At 42.8% G+C, this 20,245-nt stretch overlaps 1 protein-coding gene across 1 annotated transcript in view; it reads left to right on the plus strand.

Moving 5' to 3' along the window:
• Positions 1-20,245, plus strand: part of LOC124555871 (Down syndrome cell adhesion molecule-like protein Dscam2) — a 606,714-nt gene that overhangs the window by 432,200 nt on the left and 154,269 nt on the right. The window lies entirely within an intron of this gene.

A 20,245-nucleotide genomic window follows, 5' to 3' on the forward strand; every position in this document is an offset into this window, starting at 1 on the left:
TATTTCCTTCTTCTTCTGATCGCACATTATTTTGTTCCAGTATTTGTTGTACTTGTTGTTTAATGTTTTCTAATTCTGACTGGGGTATCCTGTTATTTTTTATTATTACATGGATCTGATCAGCTAGTCGTTGTTCTGTTAAAAATTTTAATTCTGGGTATCTGGTAATAAATGTTGTGTATACTTGTGATCTGTATCCAGTTCCTAGGTTTTTCGCTTGGTAATAACAGAACATGAGGTGTCGATTAACTTCATCTGACCATCTCATCCTCTGTCTTTGTATTCCTGCTAGGGTGGTTGCAGGAAGCATATCCAGCAAAACACCTCTATTTGGATTTGAATCATTATTATTATTATTATTGTCATTATTATTATTACTATTACTATTCATTATTACTGTTATCACCATTAGCGTCAACATCAGCAGTAGCACAAGTGCTGCAAATATTAATTGTTAGTTCATAGTCAGTATTAGTGACTCCCATTGTCACTATAGACACTTAAATCACTGTAATGCTATTTGTCATATTAAAATTGTTATTTCTTAGGTAACTATGATGTAAAAATGTATACTACATGTGAAAACCTGGACCGATATAAGAGATGGCCTGATGTTACTAATCAGAACAGGTTACATTAATAAACAAATGAACAAATAATATGATTTTAAAGCAGAATTTTATATCCGCTTTTGATAGATTGGTCCACGTCACTCTATTCGTTTTGTCGATAAGTGTGAACAGGGACAGTAAAACTTGAAGAATAACAAATACTCTAGCAGTGTTTGAGCAGCATTGCCGTATGGTTGTAGCAGTCCCTGAGGGCCAGGGTGCCCCGTCAGTCGCTGGTGGAGTTCTGATTATGCATTGCACATTGTCCATTTGTCGACATACCTTTTTTAAATATACAGCCAATATGAAAGTGTACAAAAATTTTGCTTACCTTGTTCGCTGTTTCAAGATGATGTAGTGCACAGATGGGATGATTTTAGAAATATAGACAAAATACATCAAAAAACTTAAGACCATGAGGGGTCAAACAAGCGCTTGCATAATATTGTTTCACTGTCACATTTAGGAACAATTTGTATTAGGGAGAAACGTATTGACGCGTACAGACAGGCAATCAATGAGCATAATGCAAAGATTAAGAAGACCAGTGATATTTTGTCCAAATTAATAGACTGCTTTTTCTCTTGTGGAAACTTTGAACCTACCTCAGATGGACATAACGACAGAGATGATTCGGGAAGTCCGGGGATATTTAGTAATTTTTCTATCTAATTTGATGAATGCCTTATAAATCAGCTCTCTTGAAAGGTGTTTCCCAGACCATCCAGCATAAGATACTTGATTGCATTTTGAAATAGCTTACAACCGAATGCAGTCTCGATAAATCAGTGTCTTTGAAGTAGATGAATGTGTAACAGTGTTCGAAACTGCTAGTTTGTAATCAAGAAAATCAGAGCGCTTTGTTCCTTTAGCATTTTATCGAGTTTGTGAATAAATTTCTTTTTGTGCGTGTTTGTTTCCTGTTACACAATTTTAAAACAAAGGCAGAAAATTTTCTGGAACAACATTCCCGCTAATTTTAGTTACGAGCAGCCAATGCTCACCATCAGCAGAAATTTCTCATACCTATCGTCCCCTGCCCGCTGGACGCGTAGCCAATACCTGACAGTGTAGACTGCAGTATTGTGATTCGTCTTCTCCAAATTTTACACAGGAATAGGTGGAGATTTGCTGGTGCCGTAGAATCTAATTTCCCCTCTACGACATTAGACACCGTATAAATCTGCCACAACTGTCAGTGGTCTCGTCGACTGAACGCCAAATACAGTGGTCACCAAAGTCTGATTTAATATCCGTGTTTCAGAAATGAACCGCTATCAGCAGTGTATGAACTTTTCTTTTCGTTTATAGGAGCACAACCAGTTTTGTGATATCAAAATAATCACATCTTCGGGTGTACATCTACAAGATAGGACATTATGATAAAAATCGGGTACACATCCCATCAATCTATGCTCTGTGATAACCAATACGAATTACTCGCACGTCAGTAAAAATATTACGCCCGTGATACCGGAAGGAGCTCTCAGCTTTGCTAGCTGGGACATTTTACCTTATTTTATTATTATTTTGCCCTTATCATTGCATGTAACCGCACCTTTAATATGCCAGTTTCTCAACTGATTGTTGGGTTGTTTTTGGGGGAGGAGGCCGGCCGGTGTGGCCGAGCGGTTCTAGACGCTTTAGTCTGGAACCTCGCGACCGCTATGGTCGCAGGTTCGAATCCTGCCTCGGGCATGGATGTGTGTGATGTCCTTAGGTTAGTTAGGTTTAAGTAGTTCTACGTTCTAGGGGACTGATGACCTCAGATGTTAAGTCCCATAGTGCTCAGGACCATTTGGGGGAGGAGATGGTTCAAATGGCTCTAAGCACTATGGGACTTAACATCTGAGGTCATCAGTCCCCTAGAACTTAGAACTACTTAAACCTAATTAACCTAAGGACAGCACACACATCCATGCCCGAGGCAGGATTGGAACCTGCGACCGTAGCAGCAGCGCAGTTCGGACTGATACACCTAGAACCGCTCGGCAACAGCGGGGGGTGGGGGTGTGGGAGGGGGGGAGGAGGAGGAGGAGGAGGAGGAGGAGGAGGAGACCAGACAGCGAGGTCATCGGTCTCATTGGATTAGGGAAGGACGAGGAAGGAAGTCGGCCGTGCCCTTTCAAAGGAATCATCCCGGCATTTCCTTGGAGCGATTTAGGGAAATCACCGAAAACCTAAATCAGGACGGCCGGACGCAGGACTGAACCGTCGTCCTCCAGAATGCGAGTCCAGTGTGCTAGCCACTACGCCACCTCGCTCGGTTTCTCAACTGGTCAGTTTGATCTATGACGCCCTACTTGATGTGGGTAAAAGTATTTTATTTTGAGAAGGTTGCTTCCCATATCAGAGGCTTAATGTTTTACTGACGTGTCAGTACTTCATAATGGTTATCACAGACCATAGATTGTTATAACAGGTATCCTGTTTTGTATTATAATGTAGACTGTTTATTTTACATCTTGCAGATATACACATGAAGATCTGTTTTAACATCACGAAACTGATGGCGCTCCTGTAAACAAAAAGAGAAGTTGATATACAGCTAAAAGCGATTCTTTTCTGAAACATGAATTACATCAGATGCGGTTGCCCTCCTGTTTGATTGAATGTCATACACCTGTTTTAAATAATTTTTTGCGCAATGTCAACTCGTTTCGTAAACTGCGGCCGCTGATACTGTGCAGTAAGTCCTTAAAAGTAGGCTCCTTTAGCAGGTCCACTGCCCATTAGCTGTCATTAAAGCGTCACTCATGTCTACATCAAAGCTGTCCACTCCACTGCTTCCTATAGACGAAATTAATGATAGAATCTGTTGTTTGTTTTCTTCCTAGTGAAGCACGTAACGTGACACGCGGAATGTTTTTGTCGAAGGAAATGTGGCTTTTTATCTTGGTTCATCTAAAATTAAAGCAGACGAACTCTAAGAAGTAGGGAGTGACTAAAAAAATGGACATGATCGTGTTTTAATGTCAACTTCAATTGAGCAGCATACGCATGTCAGTAAACTAATTTTAAATTTAAATTTGAAAAGCCGAGGCAAGAATAATACAAAGAACACTGGTAAATAGAATGAATGATGAAAGTAGCATATGTGTACTTACTTTTTTTGACAGGCCTGCCAAAAAATTACTCGGCTGTCAGTTGCGAAACTGAAGCCATTCCCGATCAACTGCCGGAAAAGGTCAGCTTTCGACGATTTCTGTTTAGGTATGACAAAATTACACTTAAAGCGCTCTACTCAGTTTGAATCAACACACCGCGCAACTTTAGCTATTTTTGTGGTAAAGTCAAGTGTCAGCTGTTTGCTCCTCTAATATGCCGCTGTCTTGTCGGACGACATTTAAGTAAAGGCTGGCTGGGTTTGTCCCGACGCAGCGGCGTGTGGACACACTGGATCGTCAGAGCGACGGCGGCAGCGCGGCGCACATGGTGTTTGTTTGAGTACGGACGACGGTTCTCATACCTGCCGAACTACAAGGCGCCAAGCGTCGAAGATGAAACAGCGCCCTGAAACATTACCGAGTTACAAACACAAGCGACATTACGCCATACGCATTCCTGATTTCAGAGCTGTGTTAAACTTCATTTATTACCTCTTTCCTTAAAATGGGCAAATTCACGTTATTGATATAGCTCAGCATTGATTCAGATAATGTATTTTAAAATCGCGTTTTTCAGCAAAAGTCCTCTTAGCCTCTATCTTTCCTTTGAAAGTACCATTTAGCGCATTTTTAAAATGGTTCAAATGGCCCTGAGTACTATGGGACTTAACATCTGAGGTCATCAATCCCCTAGAACTTATAACTACTTAAACCTAACTAACCTAAGGACATCATACGCAACCATCCCCGAGGCAGGATTCGAACCTGCGACCGTAGCGGTCGAGCGGTTCCAGACTGAAGCGCCTAGAACCGCTCGGCCACACCGGCCGGCCGCATTTTTAAGTCTTAAGGCGCGATTGAACCCTTTTTAGGTTGTGTAAGGTTGGATCCTTGAAATGCGAGCCCTGTTGATTACTGTCTGAGTCAGCAGACATGCATCTCTTTACGCAGAGGCAGGAATGGCTTATTCGCGCTGCAAGTCGCCTGTAGAGGGAACTACTTCCAGGGAGGAGGTTACCAAACGATGTCACATTTCATAGACTCGACGGCAGTCTTCGTCAAATGGGATCGCTTAGACCACCGCAGTGTGCTAACCGTTCGGTTTGAGGAAGCCGCGTTACAGCGAACTGAGGTGAAGGTCACCACTAAGTACCTCCAGCACCAATGAATCTGGCGTCTTGCATAAGACGCGCATACGTCTTTCGAAGTACCAGAACGTACCAGAACTATCAGCCGGTGAGCTTCGCATTCTGCTTCTGGTATATATATGAAAATGCAAAAATTTCCCCACTTCCAGACGTTTGTTTTCTTAATTGACAGGGCCGTCTTCGCAAGGGACAGAATATTCGATAGACACAATACACATCTCTGGGAGGTGTAAAACCACAAGGTAGCTGGTGTGTGACGCAATGAACAAAGATTTCTGATAAACTAGCGAACCCAGCAATATTGCGCTGTAGCTGAATATGTATGTAAATTGCATATACATCCTAAATTCCTCGCCCCCCCCCCTCCCCTCTCTCTCTCTGCCAATATTGTCATCCTCCCTCTCTTTCCATACATCTCCACTTTGCCCCATATCTCTGTGCATTACATCCTCCCCCTCCTCTGTATCCATCTCCGTCTTGGTGTTTAGAAGAGCACCGTGTAAAAACTTGAAGTTAATCCGTCAACGTCATTTCGAGATTTTTGGTAGCAACGTTTGCCATTATATATTACGCACACACACACACACATACACCCACCCACCCACCCACACACACACACACACACACATATATATATATATATATATATATATATATATATATATATATATATATATGGGACTTAACATCTGAGGTCATCAATCCCCTAGAACTTATAACTACTTAAACCTAACTAACCTAAGGACATCATACGCAACCATCCCCGAGGCAGGATTCGAACCTGTAATGTGTATATCTGGAAGTAACTAAAGAAAGAAATTTTCGAGATATATATATATATACAGGGTTGTTCATTGATAGTGACCGGGCCAAATATCTCACGAAATTAACATCAAACGAAAAAAGTAAGAATACAAATTTGTTCGAGCGTGACCGGGGAAAACAGACGGCGCTATGGATGGCTCACTAGATGGCGGTGCTATAGGTCAAATTGATAGAAACTGCATTTTTTTTAAAAATAGGTGTCCCCATTTTATTACATATTCGTGTAGTACGTAAATAAACAGGAATGTTTGATTTGGAACATTTGTTTCGCTTTGTGATGGATGGCGCTGTAATATTCAAATGGTTCAAATGGCTCTGAGCACTATGGGACTTAACTTCTTAGGTCATTAGACCCCTAGAACTTACAACTACTTAAACCTAACTAACCTAAGGACATCACACACATCAATGCCCGAGGGAGAATTCGAATCGGCGACCGTAGCGGTCGCGCGGTTCCACACTGTAGCGCCTAGAACCGCTCGGTCACCAAGCCGGCGCTGTAATATTCCAACACTTACTATACGTCTCACCCATTTAGATGAACAGTTGGCAACAATGTGGTTTTTTAAATTAAAACGCAAAAAATAGTCACGTTTGGACTTTATTTCTGTTGTTCCCGTGTGATACATTTACTTTTGTGACCTTATCATAAATTACAGGAAAGCATGCTGTTACTTGGTGAACAGCCGGCCGCGGTGGCCGTGCGGTTCTAGGCGCATCAGTCCGGAACCGCGGGACTGCTACGGTCGCAGGTTCGAATCCTGCCTCGGGCATGGATGTGTGTGATGTCCTTAGGTTAGTTAGGTTTAAGTAGTTCTAAGTTCTAGGGGACTGATGACCTCAGATGTTAAGTCCCATAGTGCTCAGAGCCATTTGAACCATTTGAACTTGGTGAACAACCGTAATAACCTCATCAATGTAATAAATGCTCAAAATGATGTGTTTCAACTTCATTGCATTTGGCAATACACGTAACGAAATTCCTCTCAAAAGCGAGTAGGTGGTCTTCAGTAATTGTCGCACATGCATTGACAATGCGCTGACGCATGTGTTCAGGCCTTGTCGGTGCATCACGATAGCAAATATCTTTCAATTTTCCCCAAAGAAAGAAGGCCGGAGATGTAAGGTCCGGTGAACGTGCAGGCCATGGTATGGTGCTTCTACGACCAATCCACCTGTCACTAATTATTCTATTTAATACCGCTTCAACTGCACGCGTGCTATGTGCCGGACATCCGTCATGGTGAAAGTACATCACCATTCATGGAGTGAAACTCATGGAGTGAAACATATTTGTTAGAATCGGTAAAACATTAATAAAGGAATAGGCATACATTGCACCATTTATATTGTCATCCATAAACTAAGCGCCAAATAGACTTCCTCCCATAATTTCACACCATACATTAATCCACAAGGGTCGCTGATGTTCTACTTTTCGCAGCCATCATGGATTTTTCCGTTGCGTATTATGCCGGTTTACGTTACCACTATTTGTGAATCACGCTTCGTCACTAAATAGAATTGACGAAAAAAAAAACCTATTATCGTCTTGTAATTTTTGTGCCCAGTGGAAAAAATTTACACGACGTTCAGAATCATCGCCATACAATTCCTGGTGCATGGAAAGATGGTAAGGGTGAAAGGTATGATGATGTAGAATTCTCAATACCGACGTTTTTGAAATTCCCGATTCCCGCTCAGTTTGGCTGTTACTGATGTGCGGATTAGCTTCAGCTGCAGCTAAAACACTTATCTACATCTACATCTACATCCATACTCCGCAAGCCACCTGATGGTGTGTGGCGCAGGGTACCTTGAGTACCTCTATCGGTTCTCCTTTCTATTCCAGTCTCGTATTGTTCGTGGAAAGAAGGATTGTCGGTACGCCTCTATGTGGGCTCTAATCTCTCTCATTTTATCCTCATGGTCTCTTCGCGAGATATACGTAGGAGGGAGCAATATACTGCTTGACTCCTCGGTGAAGGTATGTTATCGAAACTTCAACAAAAGCCCGTACCGAGCTACTGACAGTCTCTCCTGCAGAGTCTTCCACTGGAGTTTATCTATCATCTCCGTAACGCTTTCGCGATTACTAAATGATCCCGTAACGAAGCGCGCTGCTCTCCGTTGGATCTTCTCTATCTCTTCTATCAACCCTATCTGGTACGGATCCCACACTGCTGAGCAGTATTCAAGCAGTTGGCGAACAAGCGTACTGTAACCTAATTCCTTTGTTTTCGGATTACATTTGCTTAGGATTCTTCCAATGAATCTCAGTCTGGCATCTGCTTTACCGACGATCAACTTTATATGATCATTCCTGCAGATCCTCCTGCATTTCAGTACAATTTTCCATTGTTACAATCTCTCGATATACCACAGCATCATCCGCAAAAAGCCTCAGTGAACTTCCGATGTCATCCACAAGGTCAATTATGCATATTGTGAATAGCAACGGTGCTACGACACTCCCCTGCGGCATACCTAATAAAGTGCTAATAAAGTGCTTACCTTTTTCGAACACTGTTTTCCTCCAAAACTTACCAAGGTTAGAGCAAAGTCTACAAAAAAGCCATGGATTACTCGAGGAATAGGGGTATCTTGTAAAACAAAAAGAAAACTGTATCTGTCAATCCGAAACAGTTCGATGTTGATGCTATAGCACATTACAAGAAATACTGCAAAATATTAAAGACTGTAATACGGATGTCAAAGCAAATATATTACAAGGAAAAGATAGTCACATCAGATAACAAAATAAAGACAATATGGGATATAGTGAAGGAGGAGACCGGTAGAACCAGACATGAAGAGGAATAAATAGCATTAAGAGTAAATGATAAATTGGTGACAGGTGTGTATAGTGTTGCAGAACTTTTTAACAAACATTTTATAACTGTTACCGAAAAGATTGGAGAGCTGGATCAAACCAGTATTAGGACTGAAGATCACAACAACAACAACCGAAAAGATGGGGTTGTCAGATTCGGTAGATGCTGCTATGGAATACCTCAGACCAGAAATTTCAAGTAACTTCCATAATATGAATTTGACCCTCACTACCCCAGCAGAAATAATGTCCATCATAAAATCTTTAAAATCAAAAACATCTAGTGGGTATTAGGAAATATCAACAAAGTTAATTAAAGAATGTGATTCTGACCTAAGTAACATATTAAGCTATCTGTGTAACCAGTCATTTATCAGTGGAATATTTCCTGAATGGCTGAAATATGCTGAAGTTAAGCCACTGTTTAAGAAGGGAGATAAAGAAATAGCATCAAATTTCCGTCCAATTTCACTGTTGCCAGCATTCTCAAAAATTTTCGAAAAAGTAATGTACAGTCGGCTTTATAACCATCTTATCTCAAATAACATACTGTCAAAGTCACAGCTTGCATTTCTAAAAGATTCTGATATTGAGAAGGCTATCTACACTTACAGTGAAAATGTGCTTAATTCATTAGACAAAAAATTGCAGGCAAATGGTATATTTTGTTATCTGTCAAAGGCATTTGACTGTGTAAATCACAATATCCTTTTAAGTAAATTAGAGTATTATAGTGTAACAGAATATGCTGCAAAATGGTTCAAATCTTATATCTCTGGCAGGAAAGAGACATGTATCAAGCTATCAGGCATCATCCAACTGGGAACTAATTACATGTGGGGTCCCACAAGTTTCCATTTTGGGGCCCTTACTTTTTCTTGTGCATATCAATGGCCTTTCATCAGTAACATTACCAGATGCCAAGTTCGTTTTGTTTGCCGATGATACAAACATTGCAATAAATAGCAAATCAAGTGTAGTCTTAGAAATATCAGCTAATAAAATATTTGTGGACATTAATCACTGGTTCCTAGCCAATTCTTTGTCACTAAACTTTGAAAAAACACACTACATGCAGTTCAGAACTTGTAAGGGGTGTCCCACGAGTATATGTCTGACATACGATGACAATAAGATAGAAGAAGTGGACAGTGTTAAATTCTTGGGATTACAGCTTGATAATAAATTCAACTGGGAGGAGCACACCACAGAACTGCTGAAGCGTCTTAACAAATCTCTGTTTGCAATGCGAATTTTGTCAGACATAGGGGATATAAAAATGAAAAAGCTGGCATACTATGCTTACTTTCATTCCATAATGCCACATGGGATTATTTTTTGTGGTAATTCATCAAGCCAAGCTAAAGTTTTCCGGGCACAAAAACGTGCAGTAAGAGTTATATGTGGTGTGAACTCAAGAACATCCTGCAGAAGCCTGTTTAGGGAACTAGGGATACTAACTACTGCTTCCCAATATATTTATTCCTTAATGAAATTTGTGATTAAAAATATATCACTTTTTCAAACCAATAGCTCAATTCATGGAATCAGTACTAGAAATAAGAATAATCTTCACAAGGATTTAAAGTCACTTAGTCTTGTACAAAAGAGAGTGCATTATTCAGGAAAACACAGTTTCAATAACTTGCCAGCAGCCATAAAAAGCTTAACAACCAATGAAATTCAGTTTAAGAGAAGCCTAAACGATTTATTGGTGGCCAACTCCTTCTACTCCATTGATGAATTTCTCAATAAAACCAACTGATTTCTATATATATATATATATATATATATAACTTCTGCGCAATTTCAGTGCAGTAATGTGTTCATTGTAAATGTGTGTGTGTGTGTGTGTGTGTGTGAGCAAAATCTAACTTCTGCACCATTTCAGTGCAGTAATGTGTTCATTGTAAATAAGTATTATAGTAGTTGTATTACATGTTTATTACCTCATAAATAAATGAAAAAGCTTTTTTTATTTTAAATTCAGTGTATTAGTATTTGTAAAATGACTTTGATATAGTGTTCATTAAAAAATGACGATCATTCCACTTGGGACCTGTGGAATGGTACATTAGCTTATTTGTTTTAGTTGTAAATATTTGTCATGTATTGTTGTTTTTCTGACATGTTCCATATCCTGGAAGACCTCCTCACTACGGATCAATTGGAATGAAAGTAAATCTAATCTAATCTAATTTAAACACCTGAAATCAAATGACATGCTGCGTTCTGTTATCTAGGAACTCTTCAATCCAATCACACAATTGGTCTAATAGACCACATGCTCTCACTTTGTTGATTAAACGACTGTGGGGAACTGTATCGAACGCCTTGCAGAAGTCAAGAAACACGGCGTCTACCTGGGAACCCGTGTCTATGGCCCTCTGAGCCTCGTGGACGAATAGCGTGAGCTGGGTTTCACACGATCGTCTTTTTCGAAACCCATCCTGATTCCTACAGAGTAGATTTCTAGTCACCAGAAAAGTCATTATACTCGAACATAATACGTGTTCCAAAATTCTACAACTGATAGACGTTAGAGATATAGGTCTATAGTTCTGCACATCTGTTCGACTTCCCTTCTTGAAAATTGGGATGACCTGTGCCCTTTTCCAATCCTTTGGAACGCTACGCTCTTCTAGAGACCTACGGTAAACCGCTGCAAGAAGGGGGGCATTTTCCTTTGCGTACTCTGCGTAGAAACGAACTGGTATCCCATCAGGTCCAGCGGCCTTACCTCTTATGAGCGATTTTAATTGTTTCTCTATCCCTCTGTCGTCTATTACGATAACTACCATTTTGTCATCTGTGCGACACTCTAGAGAAGGCACTACAGTGCAGTCTTCCTCTTTGAAACAGCTTTGCAAAAAGACATTTAGTATTTCAGCCTTTAGTCTGTCTTCCTCTGTTTCAGTACCATTTTGGTCACAGAGTGTCTGGACATTTTGTTTTGATCCACCTACCGCTTTGACATCTGATCAAAATTTCTTAGGATTTTCTGCGAAGTCAGTACACAGAACGTTACTTTCAAATTCATTGAACGCCTCTCGCATAGCCCTCCTCACACTGCATTTCGCTTCGCGTAATTGTTGTTTGTCTGCAAAGCTTTGGCTATGTTTATGTTTGCTGTGAAGTTCCCTTTGCTTCCATAGCAGTTTTCTAACTCGGTTGTTGTACCATGGTGGCTCTTTTCCATCTCTTACCATCTTGCTTGGCACATACTCATCTAATGCATTTTGTACGATGGTTTTGAACTGTGTCCACTGATCCTCAACACATCTGTACTTGAGACAAAACTTTTGTGTTGAGCCATCAGGTACTCTGAAATCTGCTTTTGGTCACTTTTGCTAAACAGAAAAATCTTCCAACCTTTTTTAATATTTCTATTTACGGCTGAAATCATCGATGCAGTAACCGCTTTATGATGGCTGATTCCCTGTTCTGCGTTAACTGTTTTAAATAGTTCGGGTCTGTTTGTCACCAGAAGGTCTAATATGTTATCGCCACGAGTCGGTTCTCTGTTTAACTGCTCAAGGTAGTTTTCAGATAAAGCACTTAAAAAAATTTCACTGGATTCTTTGTCCCTGCCACCCGTTATGAACGTTTGAGTCTCCCAGTCTATATCCGGCAAATTAAAATCTCCACCCAGAACTATAACATGGTGGGGAAATCTACTCGAAATATTTTCCAAATTATCCTTCAGGTGCTCAGCCACAACAGCTGCTGAGCCAGGGGGCCTATAGAGACATCCAATTACCATGTCTCAGCCTGCTTTAACCGTGACCTTCACCCAAATTTTTTTCACATTTCGGGTCTCCGTCAATTTCCTTCGATACTATTGCACTTCTTATCGCTATAAACACGCCTCCCCCTTTACTGTCCAGCCTGTCTCTGCGGTATACATTCCAATCTGAGTTTAGAATTTATATGGGCACCTAAATTTTTTTTTGCAGTTCTTGGTTGCGTCTTCTTCTTTGGCTGAACGCTTCTGGTTTCTTTAAATACGTTAAGTATCCGGCGAAAGGTTCGGACACTGGATGCTGTCTGTCAGGATAACGATCAACATACATAGCACAAGCTTATTGAGCATTTTGATCACAATAACCATAAATAAACACCATATCTACCTTTTCTGCGACTGTTAATCGCTCCATTTTAACAAAATTATGTCTTCCGCGGAATTAGTATGACTGGACGAGCCTATTATCATACCTAATTTAAGTAATAAACCTCACACAGTGTTATTGGGGGCGTTGGTACATTTTTGAGAATACTACAGCGCTACCCATCACAAACCGAAACAAATGATCCAAATCAAACACTCCTATTTATTTACGTACTATACGAATATGTAATAAAAATTGGGGTACCTGTTTAAAATAATGCAGTTTCTATCAATTTGACCTATGGCAGCCCCAGTTAGTGGGCCATCCATAGCGCCATCTGTTTTCCCCCTTCACGCTCGAACAGATTTTTTGTTCTTATTTTTTTGTTTGATGCTAATTTCGTGAGATATTTATCCCGGTCACTATCGATGGACCACCCTTCCATGCGTGCGTGTGTGTGTGTGTGTGTGTGTGTGTGTGTGTGTGTGTGTGTGTGTTTTACAAAATATACAGGGTGTTACAAAAAGGTACGGCCAAACTTTCAGGAAAAATTCCTCACACACAAAGAAAGGAAATATCTTATGGGGACATGTGTCCGGAAACGCTTACTTTCCATGTTAGAGCTCATTTTATTACTGCTCTTGAAATCACATTAATCATGGAATGGTAACACACAGCAACAGAACGTACCAGCGTGACTTCAAACACTTTGTTACAGGAAATGTTCAAAATGTCCTCCGTTAGCGAGGATACATGCATCCACCCTCTGTCGCCTGGAATCCTTGATGCGCTGATGCAGCCCTGGAGAATGGCGTATTGTATCACAGCCGTCCACAATACGAGCACGAAGAGTCTCTACATTTGGCACCGGGGTTGCGTAGACAAGAGCTTTCAAATGCCCCCATAAATGAAAGTCAAGAGGATTGGGGTCAGGAGAGCGTGGAGGCAATGGAATTGGTCCGCCTCTACCAATCCATCGGCCACCGAATCTGTTGTTGAGAAGGAGCTCCATCTGCATGAACCACATTTTGTGTCGTACTTGTAAAGGCACATGTTCTGGCAGCACAGGTAGAGTATCCCGTATGAAATCATGATAACGTGCTCCATTGAGCGTAGGTAGAAGAACACGGGGCACAATCAAGACATCACCAACAATGCCTGCCCAAACGTTCACAGAAAATCTGTGTTGATGACGTGATTGCACAATTGCGTGCGTATTCTCGTCAGCCCACACATGTTGATTATGAAAATTTACAATTTGATCACGTTGGAATGAAGCCTCATCCGTAAAGAGAACATTTGCACTACAATGAGGATTGACACATTGTTGGATGAACCATTCGCAGAAGTGTACCCTGGAGGCCAATCAGTTGCTGATAGTGCCTGCACACGATGTACATGGTACGGAAACAACTGGTTCTCCCGTAGCACTCTCCATACACTGGCGTGGTCAATGTTACCTAGTACAGCAGCAACTTCTCTGACGCTGACATTAGGGTTATCGTCAACTGCACGAAGAATTGCCTCGTCCATTGCAGGTGTCCTCGTCGTTCTAGGACTTCCCAATTCGCGAGTCATAGGCTGGAATGTTCTGTGCTCCCTAAGACGCCGATCAATTGCTTCGAACGTCTTCCTGTCGGGACACCTTCGTTCTGGAAGTCTGTCTCGATGCAAACGTACCGCGCCACGGCTATTGCCTCGTGCTAATCCATACATCAAATGGGCATCTGCCAGTGCATTTGTAAACATTGCACTGACTGCAAAACCACGTTCGTGATGAACAGTAACCTTTGATGCTACGTACTGATGTACTTGATGCTAGTACTGTAGAGCAATGAGTCGCATGTCAACACAAGCACCGAAGTCAACATTACCTTCCTTCAATTGGGACAACTGGCGGTGAATCGATGAAGTACAGTACATACTGACGAAACTAAAATGAGCTCTAACATGGAAATTAAGCGTCCACATAACATGTTTTCTTTATTTGTGTGTGAGGAATGTTTCCTGAAAGTTTGGCCGTACCTTTTTGTAACACCCTGTATGTAGCTTATTTCCCTCCTAATGTTCATTAAAGTGTCGGGTAAAAATTTGTAGTAAAGCGGAGAAGAGCGTTTTCTGATTTTCAGGAACAACGTTTCTCCTTTATACACTCCTGGAAATGGAAAAAAGAACACATTGACACCGGTGTGTCAGACCCACCATACTTGCTCCGGACACTGCGAGAGGGCTGTACAAGCAATGATCACACGCACGGCACAGCGGACACACCAGGAACCGCGGTGTTGGCCGTCGAATGGCGCTAGCTGCGCAGCATTTGTGCACCGCCGCCGTCAGTGTCAGCCAGTTTGCCGTGGCATACGGAGCTCCATCGCAGTCTTTAACACTGGTAGCATGCCGCGACAGCGTGCACGTGAACCGTATGTGCAGTTGACGGACTTTGAGCGAGGGCGTATAGTGGGCATGCGGGAGGCCGGGTGGACGTACCGCCGAATTGCTCAACACGTGGGGCGTGAGGTCTCCACAGTACATCGATGTTGTCGCCAGTGGTCGGCGGAAGGTGCACGTGCCCGTCGACCTGGGACCGGACCGCAGCGACGCACGGATGCACGCCAAGATCGTAGGATCCTACGCAGTGCCTTAGGGGAGCGCACCGCCACTTCCCAGCAAATTAGGGACACTGTTGCTCCTGGGGTATCGGCGAGGACCATTCGCAACCGTCTCCATGAAGCTGGGCTACGGTCCCGCACACCGTTAGGCCGTCTTCCGCTCACGCCCCAACATCGTGCAGCCCGCCTCCAGTGGTGTCGCGACAGGCGTGAATGGAGGGACGAATGGAGACGTGTCGTCTTCAGCGATGAGAGTCGCTTCTGCCTTGGTGCCAATGATGGTCGTATGCGTGTTCGGCGCCGTGCAGGTGAGCGCCACAATCAGGACTGCATACGACCGAGGCACACAGGGCCAACACCCGGCATCATGGTGTGGGGAGCGATCTCCTACACTGGCCGTACACCACTGGTGATCGTCGAGGGGACACTGAATAGTGCACGGTACATTCAAACCGTCATCGAACCCATCGTTCTACCATTCCTAGACCGGCAAGGAAACTTGCTGTTCCAACAGGACAATGCACGTCCGCATGTATCCCGTGCCACCCAACGTGCTCTAGAAGGTGTAAGTCAACTACCCTGGCCAGCAAGATCTCCGGATCTGTCCCCCATTGAGCATGTTTGGGACTGGATGAAGCGTCGTCTCACGCGGTCTGCACGTCCAGCACGAACGCTGGTCCAACTGAGGCGCCAGGTGGAAATGGCATGGCAAGCCGTTCCACAGGACTACATCCAGCATCTCTACGATCGTCTCCATGGGAGAATAGCAGCCTGCATTGCTGCGAAAGGTGGATATACACTGTACTAGTGCCGACATTGTGCATGCTCTGTTGCCTGTGTCTATGTGCCTGTGGTTCTGTCAGTGTGATCATGTGGTGTATCTGACCCCAGGAATGTGTCAATAAAGTTTCCCCTTCCTGGGACAATGAATTCACGGTGTTCTTATTTCAATTTCCAGGAGTGTATATTACATACGTGTACGTGATTTATATAACAGTAAAAATTGTTTTTTATGAACAGAAGCGACACAAGTATTTTCTAACTGAACGCAAAATTTTTGTTAATTTTCTTTTTCATACCAAAAATACCATTACCGTCCACAGTTACGAACACAAAAAAAGAAGGAACAACCAGACCGATCGAGCCGTCCTCAAGCGATGGTCTTCCACAACTAATTTTAATTTCCGACTTCTCCGGTGGATTTTCCAGAAATTTTATTTCATACAAACCTTTTTCTGACGTTATCAAACACAGAAACAAAAAATTAACCAATTCACTCAACCCCTTCTCAGAGGACGATCTTTCATGCATGCGGCAACTGATTTGTGTGTCGGTTTTCATCACGACCATCTGATTCGGCCGTACCTCCTGCACTCGAATAAGGGAATTACCATAGCTTTCTCCATGAAGTGCTACAGGAAATGTTGGAGAATGTCTCGCTGGCCATTTGGTTGAAGCTGCCGCCATTATTCGGGAAGCAGCTGGCAGTTTCAGCGTGTTAGACGCTCATTAGGAGACAGATGCATTAATCTCAACGGATGACGTTTCCAGCAAAAACTTTAAAGTAATGTTCATCTCACAGCAGTTTGAACACCGTCTCTGAACAGCCTAATGTCAAAACCTTCATGAATCCATGGCGAGGAAACGATGCAGCTGTGATATTTTTGTCACCTAATAAAAGAGTTCATTTTTATTGCCTCTAAAGAATCTAAAATTTTGTGTTCCTAGGTATTTTGCACATTGCATATAAAAAGCAAGACGCTTATGAAGAGGCTTTTCTACTTGCTTAATTTACAACGTTGTATGAAATAAACACAATGTACAAACAATACTCTTTGTGCGTCATAACAAAGATTCAAAAATGGTTCAAATGGCTCTGAGCACTATGGGACTCAACTGCTGACGTCATTAGTCCCCTAGAACTTAGAACTAGTTAAACCGAACCAACCTAAGGACATCACAAATATTCATGCCCGAGGCAGGATGCGAACCTGCGACCGTAGCGGTCTCGCGGTTCCAGACTGCAGCGCCTTTAACCGCACGGCCACTTCGGCCGGCCATAACAACGGTATAACACATTCTGTCAGCAGTTTCGTTGATAAAGACAATATTGCCGCTGTGATTTTTTAGTGACAACCTACTGAAAATGAAAAATGTCCGCCACGGTGCCCTTAATCCAAGCACGAGAAAACGTTAATTCAGAAAAGCGTTGCCATTACTCCACTGTTGGAAAATGCCACGACTGTGAACAATTTATACAAGTACACGGGGTGTTCACTAGTTTCCGTCTCGAACTCTTAAGTGCACGAGAAACACCCGCATTAAATCTCACTGTAAGCTTCATAAGTGAATGGGTAGTAAAAAGTCAAATGAATAGTGCAAGAGCCGTGATCACCAGATGAGTATTGTCTTAGCTCAGAATTGTTGCTTCTGTCTTTCGGTAGCTTTCTGTTCCAGATTTTCTCTCTCATTCGAGCTCTGGTGTTTTGAAAATAATTTTCCAACTTTTCCGTAACCGCGACCAACATTCCGACAGTCCTGGAAGCACTTGGAGCCATTAGACAGTAGTCTGTCTTAAAGTGCTGAAAACTAGGAGGCAAACGCCACGGAGGCCATTACAGCTGCCAAGTGCGAGCCATTAGGATCTCTTCCAGACAATAAAAGGGGGAGGGGGGAGGGGTTGTGGAGTGAAAGGAGGAGAAGGGGCAGGAGACTTGCGCACATCTGCATCGTTGACACTGGCTGCAAGGAGTTTTCTTCGCGACAGACCAATGCTTTTTTTCGTGTATGTGAGCTCTGCGGAAGGACGGAAGAAAGACTAAGGCTCGGCGTGCAGTCGACAAACAGGTCATCACAGATGGAAGCTTTCCTCTATGTAGATCGCAGTTCACTTCTTCTTATGACGCGTTCCAGCAGACGGACATCACTAGATCAAGTGCTTAAGAAATCAACACGTCGTACAGCATATGACAAGCATTTACTACTTGAAGTAATAACTGTAAATGCATCACGGTCTCAGACTCTTACATAGACTTCGTGGCTTACAGTATCATTGCGGGCGGAAGACAAACCCGGGCGGGCAGAAAGACAGGAAAGGAAATCGGTCGTGTCCTAGCAGACAACCCATCCCGGAAACTCGCCTAGAGCGGTTAGCGGCAACCACGGAAAGGCAAATATGATTGGTCGGACGGGAATTTCGACAGCCGTCCCCCAGGAAATAATTCCAGCTTTCAGGGTGGCCACCAAGACCCGTCAACCCATAATAACCAACATGAACCTCTAAACTTAAATAGATAACATCAAGAACAGTTCTTAAGAGACGTTTTCTTGGTATATGAACCATTACTTATTCGAAAGATCAGTCTGCTCACAGTAATTCTTCTACCAAAGAATACTACTCCTCCAGGTACTGTGTGACATTTTTTGGAGCATTGCTGGTATAAAGCGAGTGAAATATTGTCTCTCAATCCTCAGTTTCGTGAAACGATACCGTTTATCATCCCAGTTGCTCGATCACCTTGAAGCCTGGACCGCATCACATACGATATTCGCTATGGTAGTTCATAAACGTTTTGGTTACACGAAGCTGTTACGGTTCAACTGACGAGTTGAAAGATGTTGTGAGATAAGCTTCTACTCGAGTGACACAAGCAGTGCTCCGAAAGACGTCGCGCAGCACACAGCAGTGGTGAAGTGGGGGAGGGGTGTGTGTGGGTAAGTAATAGTTTACGTCACAAGAAAAGTGTTGTTCTTGTTATATATTTAAATTTAGCGCTTTCCGTTGGTTGTTGGAGGGGTAAAGGGACGTCGTAGCCTCCATGTAGCAACCACTGAGCCATCTCGTTCGGTTATATGTGTGGAAGGAGGGCGAAGGAGCCAGAAGCATCGCGAGGCGCTCCGCGAGTGTCCCCGGACGAGCTCATGAGTCCTTGCTAAGGACTCTGTCTCTCTCCGCTGCTGTTCATGACTACCACCTGCTCGTTGGTTTCGAGGGTTGCTTATGAAGCTTGATGATGTGCTCATATGCAGATTTGAAATTTACAGCACTGATAGGGTGCTAACTGTGAATTTCCGAGTCTATATTGTGTAGTTCAGTAGGCAGTACAGTTGAAGAAGAATAGACATCTCTAAAAAGGGAAATCACAAAAGTGAGAAAGAAAAACATAGGTACAAAGACGATAACTGCGAAGAAACCGTGGATAACGAAAGAAATACTTCAGTTGATTGATGAAAGAAGGAAATACAAAAGTGTTTAGGGAAATTCCGGAATACGGAAATAGAAGTCGCTGAGGAATGAAGGAAATAGGAAGTGTAGGGAAGCTAAGGTGAAATGGCTGCACGAAAGAAATGTGAAGAAATCGATAGAAAAAAATGATTGTCGCAAGGACTGACTCAGCATATACACTATGTGATCAAAAGTATCCAGACATACGTTTTTCATATCAGGTGCATTGTGCTGCCAGCTACTGCCAGGTACTCCATACCAGCAACCTCAGTAGTCATTAGACACAGAGCAGAATGGGGCGGTCCGCGGAACTCACGGACTTCGAACGTGGTCTGGTGATTGGGTGTCCCGCGCGGCGCTACGGTCGCAGGTTCGAATCCTGCCTCGGGCATGGATGTGTTTGATGTCCTTAGGTTAGTTAGGTTTAAGTAGTTCTAAGTTCTAGGAGACTGATGACCTCAGAAGTTAAGTCCCATAGTGCTCAGAGCCATTTGAACCATTTGATTGGATGTCACTTGTGGCATACGTCTGTAAGCGAAATTTCCACACTCATAAACACACCTAGGTACACTATTTTCGATGTGATAGTGAAATGGAAACGTGAAGGGCCACTTACAGCACAAACGCGCACAGGCCTACCTCGCCTGTTTACTGACAGAGACCGCCAACAGGTGAAGAAGATCGTTATGTGTAATAGGAAGACGTCTATCCAGAGCATCACACACGAATTCCGAACTGTATCCGGATCCACTGCAAGTGCTATGACAGTCAGACGAGA

Source organism: Schistocerca americana, chromosome X, assembly GCF_021461395.2.
Source record: "Schistocerca americana isolate TAMUIC-IGC-003095 chromosome X, iqSchAmer2.1, whole genome shotgun sequence".
Classification (NCBI taxonomy): Eukaryota; Metazoa; Arthropoda; class Insecta; order Orthoptera; family Acrididae; genus Schistocerca; species Schistocerca americana.